The 13,545-nt window shown below is 34.8% G+C and overlaps 1 non-coding gene across 1 annotated transcript; it reads right to left on the bottom strand.

The window, feature by feature from the left end:
- Positions 1-3,706: 3,706 nt before the first annotated feature.
- On the bottom strand, positions 3,707-3,813 carry LOC136143215 (U6 spliceosomal RNA). Its single transcript, XR_010657907.1, has one exon. It is a non-coding gene; the product is annotated as a U6 spliceosomal RNA (small nuclear RNA).
- Positions 3,814-13,545: the final 9,732 nt, after the last annotated feature.

Here is a 13,545-nt window from a genome sequence, read left to right as displayed (position 1 = left end):
CCTCCACCATCATGAAGGTCTCCCCAGCTGACTGATTTTTAACAAGGTGCCAAAGAAATTTAACGAAGGAAAGAGAGTGTTTTCAACAAACGATACTGGAACATCTGTGGCAAGCTCTGCAAATGCATGAAGATTCCCATAGCCCAAAGCCAACAGCCGCTCCTTTGTCTCCACCTGTCCACCTCCGAGGAGGATATGGGCAGCCCTGGCCCTGTTTTAAGAGTTTGAGACATAGTAGTAGACAAAACAAAATCTTTCTTTAGCACATGGTCTTTTATCTTTCAAGTAACCTTCAGTCCAATAACAAAGGTATAAGGTGGGTATAAAATGTTACATAAGAATATAAAGAAAGTGTGATAAATATCATTAAAGTCTTAGAGGAATGAATATGTACTATATGACAAACTGTATAGTTTGTCTTTAGAGAATAACAAAAAATACAACTGTATATAAATTTTAGGTATATGATAATGCCTCCTATTCCTTGCTCTCTCACTAGGCCCCAAGTCCTGAACCAAGAATTATATTATTCCGTGATGACATTGGGCTTTTAATATACAGTAAGAGAGAGAGGCTCAGCCCTGGCCTAAAACCTGGAGATAGAACAGTAAACAATCTAAACAAAATCCCTGCTCTTTTAGAGCATATATTCTAATGGGAGGAGGAAGACAACCACCACCACATTTATATCCCTGACCTTTAGGCCTCATATTGTCTCATCGTGATTTGGAAATATCTCACAACTTTTTATTCAGACATAGCAAAGTTTCACTCTAGTTCTATCTCTGTTTTAGAGGTTAAGTATACAGCAGTGAGCATAATATGGAACCATGTTTCAGTGGGAGGAAAACAGAAAAAAAGATCAATGTAGAATTCGGTGTTCACCAACTATGCCTTTACCCCCTAACTTTCTGGACTCCTCGACTAGAACCAAGTTTCAGACTATTCCATGATAATACTGATATCATACCTGGTTGCTTTGAGTCAGAGGGAGGCTCAACCTTGACCAGGCAGTGAACAAAACTGCCAAAGTCTTTATTATCTTGAAACTTACATTCCTTCTATTTGGAAGAGCCAGTCATCTCCTTCTCCTTGGACCACCAGTCTAGAATAAGGTTTTTTATTGTTTCTTGGTGATATCAGAGTTCTCTCATATTCTGACACTAAATCAGAGGCAGGACCACACAATGGTCATGACACTGTTTTAGGAAAGGAAAATAGCCAGAAACAAAATCCTTGCTTACAGCTTACATTATGCTGGGTGGAGATAGATTCCCATCTTCTTCCTCCCAACACACTTTATACATACGTCAGGCTGTGATGATTGCTTTGAAAAAAAGGTAAAGCAGGGTAAGTAAAGTGACAGAATGGGGTCTTGGACATGCTATTCTATATATATATGGATAGAGAAGTCCTCTCAGAACAGACGGCATTTGAGTGAACACTTGAATAAAGTGAGGTGCAAACCATGTTGCTGATGCCTTCAGACATAATGTGCCAGGAGGTTTGTGATAGCAGTCTAGTGTGGCCAGATTGGAAGTGAGCAAGGAGGAGAATGGGAGTAGACGGGATCAAAGAGTTTGTCAAGGGCCAGATCCATGTACAAATCTTGTGGACCACTGTAAAGCATTTGGAATTTATTCTCAGTGAGATAGGAGATCATCTGTTTTGAGCAAAAATATGAAAAGTGTCCCAGTTTCACTCATTAAATAATCTGATTTAAAATACCTCATTCATCATCAAACAAGATCTCACTTGTGCTTTGTCTCCTTTGCTCCATTGGACTATGGGTCTTCTTTGCTCTTTGACATCCCTGGAGAACCCCCCATTTCTACTGTATCCATGCCCTGGCTCTGCCAGCTTGCTAGCTCTGATTCCCGGTTTCTTCAGATAAGGAGATTGAAGAGAGATGTCAAAATGAGTATTCAAGTTTGCATACCTCCAGAATTCCACCAGACATTCTTGAATGATGTGGTAAAAATGTCAGAGACTGTAACAAAGGATTCTATTTAAATGGTTGCAACAGAAATTCACATAGACATTTGTAAGCTAATAATTTTTTTAGAAATGAATGTTAAGGACAATTGTGAAGAAGAATTAATATTGCAGCTGATTAACTATGTAAGGAAAGACCTCTGGATTATGATTTATCTGTGGAGATTAGAGAGTTAAGGTGTGGGGTGGGGATGGGCAAGATTTTGAGAGTGTGAATTTAAAAGGAAAGAACACAGAATCAAAGCCTAAACTAGTAAATATAGGTGTGAAATAATCTTCCTTTTTTCTCTTTTAGTCTGTATCTGAACAGGCTCAAAACATGAGAATGAGAGGTAAAAGGTCTATACTGTCCATTGTTTGGAAAAAATCTGTTTTATAAAGATAGAAAAAGATTATCAATAAATTGGCTCTTTATTTTACTGAACTTATTAATTCTGTTTCTGGATTTACTCATGACTTCTTAAACCATATTCAGGGCTTTTGAAAATGAAAAGAATTCATGTTTTCTTTCCTTCACTTATTTTCCACATCCACCCTTCATTAAGTATTCATAACATAAAGAATATAAGCTCGTTTTTAAAGACATCTTCTAAATTATTCCCAAAGAAAGCTACATACATATGTGTTTCTCAGAAATCAGGCTTTCTGCTGTAGTTACTTTGATTAGGACTTGGTTACTTTATCTTTCATTTATTCATAAAATGAAACAAAATGTGCAAGACATTTTTCTAGAGGGTATGTTTGAATATCATGATGAATAACACATAGTCTTTTATCTTTCAAGTAGCCTTCAGACTAATAAGGTGTGTATAAAACTGTACAAAACAACGTAAAAGGAATGTGATAAATATCATTAAAATGTTAGAGGGGTGCATATGCACCATGTGAATTCAGATGTATTGGTGTATAGTCAGGGTTATCCAGAGAAACAAAACCAATAAGATTCATTCATTCATTCCTTCATTCATTGTAAGAATTATCTCATGTGATTATAGAGGCCAAGAAGTCCCATGACTTCTTTTTTGATTGTAGAAGGTTCAGATGCAACAATTCATGTTAAGCAATTCATGTTAGAAGGAATATCTTGACTTGACCCCTAGAAATTTCACTGAGGTAGAAGGCCCCTTAATTTTAGTTGTATTTATTTCTCACCCTCTAACATGCAAATGTCTTACTAATAAATATAGAGAAGTTGCTACTTCTTGACCGTTAGGTCCAATCAGCATAATGTCATCAATGTAATGGATTAGTGTGATATTTTGTGGAAGAAAAAGGTGAACAAGTTCCCTGTGAACAAAATTATGATATAGGGATGGATAGTTGTCATACCGTTTCAGGTAGGACAATGAAGGTGCATTGCTGGCCTTACTAGTTGAAAGTAAACTACTTCTGGAGGACCATATGGACAAGATTGGAGGAAAAAATCATTTATTAGATCAATAGATACACACCAAGTATCAAGAATTATGTTAACTTGCTCAAACAATGAAACCACATCTGTTACAGGAGCTTCAATTGGAGTCACCACCTGCTTAAGCTTATGATAATCCACTAACATTCTTCAAGATCTGTCTTCTGCACAGGCCAGATAGGAGAGTTGAATGGGCATGTACTAGGAATCACTACTCCTGCACATGTTAAGTCCTTGATAGTGGGACTAATCTTTGCAGTCCTTCCAAGAATGCAGTATTCCTCTTTTTATTATTATTATTTTAATATGGAATGCTTCACGAATCTGCATGTCATCTTTGCACAGGGGCCATGCTAATCTTCTCTGTATCACTTGAAATCTAGTATATGTGCTGCCGAAGTGAGCACAAGTATTCCTCTTAATTTACCAGTTTCTCAGAGGTAATTCTAATGGCTTCCACTTAGCCTTTCCACCTTTATATTCCTCATTCCACAAATTAGGAAACCTATGTGGGGATTCTGCCAACTGCTAAATATGTCTATTCTAATAATGCATTCTGGAACTGGGGAATTAATCAGGGGATGAGTTCATCCTCTGGGCCCATTGTTAGACAGATATGAACTAAAACTCCATTGCTCACCTGACCTTCATTAGCCCCTACTCTGATTGGAGGGCCACAGTGATGTTTTGGGTTTCCTGGAATCAGTGTCAGTTCAGAGCCAGTGTCCAGTAGTCCCCAAAACATCTGATTATTTCCTTTACCTCAATGTACAATTTCCCTGGTAAAAGATAATAGGTCCCTTTTGGGAAGTCCCTTTGGGAAATATTAACAATATAAAATTTTGGTAGTGTATTGGTGTCCTTCCTTTAAGGGCACCCAGTCTCCCTTTAATTCAAGAGGTTCTGGTATATTAATTGGCTTATTATGGGAGTTGATTGAGGGCCTGTGATTCTCTGTTTTTGATCCAAGTTATACTTTTGCTTACTTACTTAGAACTTTTCTGCTTATACAGACCAAATAAAAATTTAGTAGGCTTCTTATCTATTTCACTTTTAGGAACATCATGATTAGCTAACCAATGCATCAGACTATTCTGATTGCTGCTTTGACTCTGCTGTCCATTACAGTAGTCACTTCCACCTTGCCTTTGGCAGTTGAGTGCCACCACTTGGCCCATAATACCCCTACCCAATTACCTCAGTCACATTTATGTTTTCCAATTGGGTGGCTATGGTTCTCAATATAAGGTCTGGCTTACAGAGAAGAGTGATCACAAAATTCTTCAAGGATGTTGGGGCTCCCCTCACAGATATATTTCTTAAAGTATCAGAGAAAGTTATGTCCTCTGGACTCTCAGTGTGTGAGTAGGTTTTAAATGACAAATCCACTCTAACATCCCGATCTACCTATGCCTCTGAATCCCTTCATTAAACCATTGATTATTTCCAATTTATTGGTGGTGGGCTATCTTTTGGTCCATGTTTCAGCCAACCAACCAACCAACAGTTAAAGCTCTTTCTAACCACCCAAGCTTCAATATTAAATGCAGAATCTCTGCTTCATGAGCCTACATCAATAAATTTGACATGATCAAACTTTATTTTTCTTCTACCATTATCCCATATCTATAGTATCCACTTCCAAATATGTTTCCACAGGATTTCTGCTTGTATAAATTAGAAAATCCAAGTGGTTCTTTTGGAGCATAGTATACTTCTTCATGGGTCAAAATGTGTATCTCACTTTCAGGAGCCTGCTAGCACTTGTGTCTAGTTGTAAGTCTAGAAGTAAAAGTGGGTGATGGAGGTGGATCCTTAGGAAAATCAGCATTGCCTTGCATGGCAAAGGAGGTCATTGTCATTTCCTCAAGCCGTACAAGTTAATCCTCTCAGATAGAGGTGGAAAGGCTTATTCTACTGTTGGTGAGGAGATCAGTACCACAGGGGATGGGGATTCCCCTTCCACTGGGGTTCAGGAGGTCACTTCCACTGAGACTGTGTAGGCAACTTCCACTGGGAATGGGGAGGCCTCTTCCACTAGCAATAAAAACTCATCAGGATTTAGAGGTTCAAAGTCTCCAGATTCATGAGGATCTTCCCACACATTCCAATCTCAATTTACAGGATTCTATTATTTCCCAGTATATGACCTCACTTTAACAGTAGACAAGGCTGGGAGTTCAACTAACACTCTAATTTAGCCAATACAAGATGAAGTTCTGCACATAATTTTCAACAATTTCAGCCCTCTAACTACAGGAAATAAGGGACTCCTTCAGGGTACACATAAAAGCTCTTAGATTGTTATATACCTCTTTAATTGAAATTTGAGTCCTTGAGCTCATTCTTTTCTTTCACCACTTTATTTAGAAGTGTTATGGGTAATCAGTTTTCTAAAAATGTTTGAAAGCTTCATATATATTATCTCATTATCTTATTTAAATCTAATCAGATTAGAGAGTCAATTCCAGAAAGCCCAGAACACTTTCAGAAAATTCATATTTAAAATTATTTTACTCTTTAATCACTCTCTGTAACAAAATCTATTTTACTCAGAGATCTCCAGAGGGGGAAAAAAACAATAAGGCATTTATTTATTTATCTATTTATTTATTTATTCATTCATTTATTCATTTATTTATTTATTATAGGAATTGTTTAAAGTGATTAAGAGGCCGAGAAGTCCCACAATCTACCGTATACTATATAGAGACCCAGGAAAGCCAGTAGTATAATTCTGTCTGAGTCTGAAGACCTGAGAACCAGGGAGCCAGAGGTTTAAAAGTCACGAATCGAATTTTAAGGCCTGAAAACCAAGAGCACCAATGTCTGATGGGGAGAAGATGGATGTCCCAGCTCAGGCAGAGAGAACAAATTTGCCCATCTTCTTCCTCATTGTTCTACTCAGGACCTCAATAGATTGGATGTTTCCCAACAGCATTGATGATGGTGATCTTCATTACTCAGTCTAGCAATTCAAATGGTAATCTCTTCCATAAATACCCACAAAGATACACCCAGAAATAATGTTTTACCAGATATCTGGGCATCCCTTAGCCCAGTCAAGTTGACATGTTAAAAGTAATCATAATAGCAAGTAAAGGAGTTTCTCATTGTCCTGACATGGCAAATTATATATACTTTTAAAAAATGTATAATTACATATATTATAAAGCATAGATCTTCAGTGTATAACTCCTTGACTTTCAACACATGCATATACCTGTGTAACCTGTAACACTATCAATATTTCCATAATTTCAGAAAGTTCCCTGATGTCTAGTCATAATCAATTACCTGCCATCATCTGACCAGCCCCTTTTCTGATCTTTTTTCCACCACAGATTAATTTTTCCAGTTTTAGAACTTATATAAATGGAATGATACATATATAGTATAGTATTGAGTCTGGCTTGTTTCACTGAGCAGTTATCTTTTTGAAATTTATGTATGTTGAAGCAGATATCAGTAATTTGTTCCTTTTGACTTTATAATATCCCATTGTATAAATATATCACAATTTGTTTATCCATTTCCCATTACTGTATATTTATATTGTTTCAATTTTTCATTAGTTATAAGCACACTTAAGCTCTAAGGATAAGAAGCTATGAACTTTTCTGTACAAGTATTTATGTAGTCATATTTTTTTCAAGGGTGAATATATAGGAGTTTAATGGCTATGTTGTATTGTAAATGTATGTTTAACACTTTAAGCACTGACACACTGTTTTCCAAAGTACTTTTACAATTTTATACATATACTAGCCAAGTCTGAGAGTTCCAGTTGCTCCATATCCTTGTGAGTCATTAATTTTAAGCATTACACTGGATATGGAGTTGTGTCTTTTTTTTTTGGAAAGATTAAAGTTTTTTAGTTGCATTAAAAAATATATATATATATCACATATATATCACAAAATTTACCATTCTAACCATTTTTATGTACAATTCAATGACATTAATTACACAATTCACACAATTATGCAGCCTTCACCACTATCTATCTCCAAAACTTTTTATCACCTCCAAACAGAAATTCTGTAACCACTCAACAATAACACCCTATTATCCCCTCTCCCCAGCCCCTGGTAAGCTGTAACATACTTTCTCTATATATAAATTTTCCTATTCTAGATATTTCATAAAAGTGGAATCATACCATATTTGTCCTTTATAATCTGGTTAGCTTCACTTAGCATGTTTATAAGGGTGATATATGTATCAGAACTTCATTCCCATTTATGATTAAATAATATCCTATTATATATATATATATATATATATATATATATATATATACATACAACATTTTGTTTATCCATTTATTTGTTAATGGACACTTGGGTTAATTCTACCTTTCGATTCCTGTGAATAATGCTGCAATGAATATTGACATACAAGTATCGGTTTTTAATTCGTCTGAGTATTATATGTAGGAGTGGATGGCTAGGTCATATAGTAATTTTACATTTAGCCATTTGAGGAACTGTCAAACATTTCTATAGTGGCTGTATCCTTTTACACCCCCACCAGTGACATATGAAGATTGCAATGTCTCCATGTTCTCATGAACACTTTTTTCTTTTTTTAAAATTACAGCCATCTTACTAAGTGTGAAAAGAATTTTTAAGTGTGAAACTTATTTTGGTTTTAGTTTGAATTTTCCTAATAACTAAGAATGTTGAACAGTTATTCAGTGCTAATTGGTTATTAGTATATCTTCTTTGGAGAAGTGTCTATACAAGCCCTTTGCCTATTTTAAATTGTTGTTTTCTTTTTTGTTGTTGAATTTTAAGATTTCTTTATATATTTCAGATATTAAACCCGATTTTTTTGTGTGTTGAACTTGTGGTAGTTTACAACTTTGTTGTATTTGTTAAATAGTCATAATACCTTTCTTGTGGATTCTTTGAAATTTTCTAATACAGGTTATGTCATCTAGAATAGAAATTACCTTTACGTTCCAATTCAGATGATACTTACTTATTTTACTTGTCTAACCAGTCTGGGTAGAACTTTCAGTAAATTGTTCAATAGCAATGGTGAAAGCAAGCATTCCATGAATTCATTTGTGTTAATTTGTGTGTATGGTGTAAGACAGTGGTCTACTTACAGTATTTTGCATGTGACTGTCCAGTTTTCCCACCACCATTTATTGAAGATACTTTCCATTCTCCATTGTATGTTCTTTGCTTCTTTATCAGAGATTAATTGACCATAAGTGCCTGGGCTTATTTCTGGACTCTCAATTTTGTACTATTGATCAGTGTGTCTGTTTTTTCTGCCAATACCATGCTAGTTTCATTATTGTAGCTTTGAAGTATAATTTGAAATCAGGGAGCATGATATCTCTAGCTTTTTCCTTTCGTTCTCAGGATTGCTTTGGCTATTTGGGGTCTTTTGTGATTCCATATAAATTTCATGAATTTTAATTCTATTTCTGTGAAAAATGTCATTGGGATTTTCACAGGGATAACATTGAATATGCAGATTGCTTTAGGTAATATGGACATTTTAACAATATTAATTCTTCCAATCCATGAGCATAGAAAAAATTTCCCATTTCTTTGCATCTTCAATTTCTTTCAAATATCTCTTATTATTTTCAATGTACACGTTCTTTACCTCCTTGGTTAAATTTATTATTTTTGTTCAAGTTCAAAATAGGATTGTTTTCTTAATTTCTCTTTCTCTTTTTACTGTACACAAGCACAGAAGATTTTTTATAATTTATTTTATACCCTGCAACTTCAATGTATTCATTTTTTCATACTAATCTATTATAATTTTTGTATTTCTGTGATATCCATTGTAATGAATTTTTCATTTCTGATTTTCTTTATTTGAGCCTTTTCTCTCTTTCTTTTAGACAGTCTAGATAAAACTTTGTCAATTTGACCTTTTCAAAGAATCAGCTATAGGATAAACAAAACCCAAAGTTAGTAGAAGGAAAGAAATCATAAAGATCAGAGAAGAAATAAATAAAATAGAAACGAAGAAAACAACAGCAAAGATCAGTAAAACTAAAAACTGGTTCAAATCAGTAAAATTAGATATGAAAAAGGAGAAGTTACAACTGACACCATAGAAATACAAAGTATCATAAGAGATTAATACAAGCAAGTATATGCCAATAAGATGGACAACCTGGAAGAAATGGACAAATTCTTAGAAAAGCACAACCTTGCAAGACTGAACCAAGAAGAAATAGAAAATATGAACAGACCAATCACAAGTAATCAAATTGAAACTGTGATTGAAAATCTTCCAACAAACAAAATCCAGGACCAGATGGCTTCACGGGTGAATTCTATAAAACATTTAGAGAAGAGTTAATACCTACCTTTCTCAAACTCTTCCAAAAAATTGCAGAGGATGGAACACTACCAAACTCATTCTGCAAGGCTACCATTACCCTGATACCAAAACTAGACAAAGATGTCACAAAGAAAGAAAACTACAGGCCAATATCACTGATGAACATAGATGTAAATAACCTCAACAAAATACTAGCAAGCAGAATCGAACAATATATTAAAAGTATCATACACCATGAGCAAGTGAGATTTACTCTAGAGATGCAAGGATTCTTCAATATATGCAAATCAATCAATGTGATACACCATATTAACAAATTGAAGGAGAAACACCATATGATCATCTCAATAGATGCAGAGAAAGCTTTCGACAAAATTCAACACCCATTTATGATAAAAGCCCTGCAGAAAGTAGGCATAGAGGGAATTTGCCTCAACATAATAAAGGCCATATATGACAAACCCACAGCCACATTCATCCTCAATGGTGAAAAACTGAAACTATTTCCACTAAGATCAGGAATAAGACAAGGTTGCCCACTCTCACCACTCTTATTCAACATAGTTTTGGAAGTTTTAGTCACAACAATCAGAGAAGGAAAGAAATAAAAGAAATCCAAATGGGAAAAGAGGTAAAACTGTCACTGTTTGCAGGTTACATGATACTATACATAGAAAATCCTAAAGATGTTACCAGAAAAAAACAGAGCTAATCAAAGAATTTGGTAAAGTTGCAAGATACAAAATTAATGCCCAGAAATCTCTTGCATTCCTATACACTAACAATGAAGGTGGGGAAGAGAAATTAAGGAAACAGTCCCATGTACCATAGCAGAAAACAAAGAATAAAATACTTAGGAATAAACCTACGTAAGGATGAAAAAGAGCTGTACTCAGAAAACTATAAAACACCTATGAAAGAAATCAGAGATGACATAAACCAATGGAGAGATATACCATGTTCTTGGATTGGAAAAGTCAATATTGTGAAAATGACTATGCCACCAAAAGCAATCTAAAGATTCAATGCAATTCTTATCAAATTACCAATGGCATTTTTCACAGAACTATAACAAAATTTTTTTCAATTTGTATTTAAACACAAAAGACCTTGAAGAGCAAAAGCAATCTTGAAAAAGAAAAATGGAGCTGGAGGAATCAGGCTCCCTGACTTCAGACTATACTACAAAGCTACAGGAATCAAGACAGTATGGTACTGGCACAAAAACAGAATTATAGGTAAATGGAACCGGATAGAAAGCCCAGAGGCAAACCCACACACCTATGCTCACCTAATCTATAACAAAAGCATCAAGAATATACAATGGAGAAAAGACAACCTCTTCAATAAGTGGTACTGGGAAAACTGGACAGCTACATGTCAACGATTGAAATTAGAACACTCCCTAACACCATACACAAAATAAACTCTAAATGGATTAAAGACCTAAAAGTAAAACCAGACACTCTAAAACCCTTAGAGGAAAACAAAGGCCAAACACTCTTTGACAGAAGTCACAGCAAGATCTTTTTGATCCACCTCGTAGAGTAATGAAAATAAAAATAAAAATAAACAAATGAGGCATAAACATAAAATCGTTTGCACAGCGAAAGACGCCATAAACAGGACAAAAATACAACCTTCAGAATGGGAGAAAATATTTGTAAATGAAGCAACTGACAAAGGATTAATCTGCAAAGTATACAAGCAGCTTATATATCTCAATGTCACAAAAACAAACAAACCAATCCAAAAATGGGCAGAAGACCTAAATAGACATTTCTCCAGAGAAGACATACAGATGGCCAACAGACACATGGAAAGGTGCTAAACATCACTGATTATTAAAGAAATGCAAATCAAAACCACAATGAGGTATCACCTCACACTGGTCGGAATGGCCATCATCAAAAAGTCTACAAGCAATAAGTGCTGGAGAGGGTCCTTCATACACTGTTGGTGGGAATGTAAATTGATACAGCCACTGTTGAAAACAATATGGACGTTCCTTAGAAAACTAAAAAAGAACTACCATATGATCCAGCAGTCCCTCTATTGAGCATATACCCAGAGAAAACCATAATTCAAAAATACACATGCACCCCAATGTTCATAGCAGCACTATGTACAATAGCCAGGACATGGAAGCAACCTAAATGCCCATCAACAGGGGAAATGGATAAAGATGTGGTACATATATACAATATTACTCAGCCATAAAATGGAATGAAATTGGGTCATTTGTAGAGACATGGATGGACATAGAGAGTGTCATACAGATTGAAGTAAGTCAGAAAGAGAAAAGCAAATATCTTATAATAACACATATATGTGGAATCTAGAAAAATGGTATAGATGATCTTATTTGCAAAGCAGAATTAGAGACATAGACATAGAAAACAAATGTATGGATACCAAGGGGGAAAGGGGTGGGGAGGGAGGAATTAGGAGACTGGGGTTGACACATATACATTGTTGATACTATGTATAAAATAGACGACTGATGGGAACATACTGTATAGCGCAGTGAACTCTAGGTAATGCACTGTGGTAACGTAAATGAGAAGGCTGTATGAATTGTCCAGAAGTGACGGGATATCTGTGTGTGTATGATTGATTCATTTTGTTGTGCAGTGGAGGCTAACACAACATTGTAAAGCAACAATACTCCAATAAAAATTAATAAAACCCCCAATATTATGAGATTTAATCTTTAATGTAAAGGGTATGAGAAAGCCAGAGAGCAGATTAAAATTAAAAAAAAAAGAATCAGGTATAAGTTTCATTGATATTTTCTAGTATACTTTCAGTTTCTATTTCATTAATTTCTGCTCTGATTTTTATTTCTTTCCTTCTACTGATCTGGGGTTAGTTTGTTCTCTTTCTATTTCTTTTAGGTATAAGGTTAAATTGTTTATTTTATATTTATCTTGTTTCTTGCAGTAAGCCTATATTGCTATTAACCCTTCTTAGTACAGCTTTCACTGCATCTTATAGATTTTGGATTGCATTTTTTCATTTTTAATTGTCTTCAGATATTTTTAAAACTTTCTCTTTTGATTTATTTGTTAACCCAGTAACATGTTGTTTAGTATCCACATATTTGTGATTTTACCAGTTTTCTTCTTGTACTTGATTTTTATTTTCATACCATTGTCATTGAAAAAGTTGACTGATATGATTTCAGTCTTTTTAAATTTATTGAGACATTTTGTGTCCCAAAATATGATTGATCCCTGAGAATGTTCCATGCGCACGTGAGAAGAATGTGTATTCTGCTGCTTTTGGATGGAATGTGCTATAAATATGTATTGTCAATTGATCTAATGTTCCATTTAAGGCCATGGTTTCCTTGTTGACTTTCTGTCTGGATGATCTATCTTTTGATGTAAGTGGAGTGTTAAAGTTCCCTACTATTATTGTGTTGCTATCAATTTCTCCCTTTAGTGGTGTTAATGATTGCTTTATATATTTTGGTGCTTTTATGTTAGGTGCATATATATTAATAAATGCTATGTCTTATTGATGGATTGTTCCCTTTATCATTATATGACGTTCAACTTTGTCTTGTTACCTTTTTGGCTTGTAGTCTATTTTATCTGATATGAATATAGCTACATCTGATTTCTTTTGGCTGCCATTCGCTTGCAGTATCATTTTCCATCCCTTCACTTTGAGTCTATGTCTTTAGAGCTGAGTCTTCCATAGGCAGCATATTATTGGGTCCTGTTTCTAATCCATCCAGCCACTCTGTGTCCTTTGGAGAATTTAATGCATTTACATTTAAGGTAATTTATTACTACATACAGACTTAGTTC

Source organism: Phocoena phocoena, chromosome X (genome assembly GCF_963924675.1).
Source record: "Phocoena phocoena chromosome X, mPhoPho1.1, whole genome shotgun sequence".
Lineage (NCBI taxonomy): Eukaryota > Metazoa > Chordata > Mammalia > Artiodactyla > Phocoenidae > Phocoena > Phocoena phocoena.
This window is presented reverse-complemented; position numbering and strand designations above follow the sequence as displayed.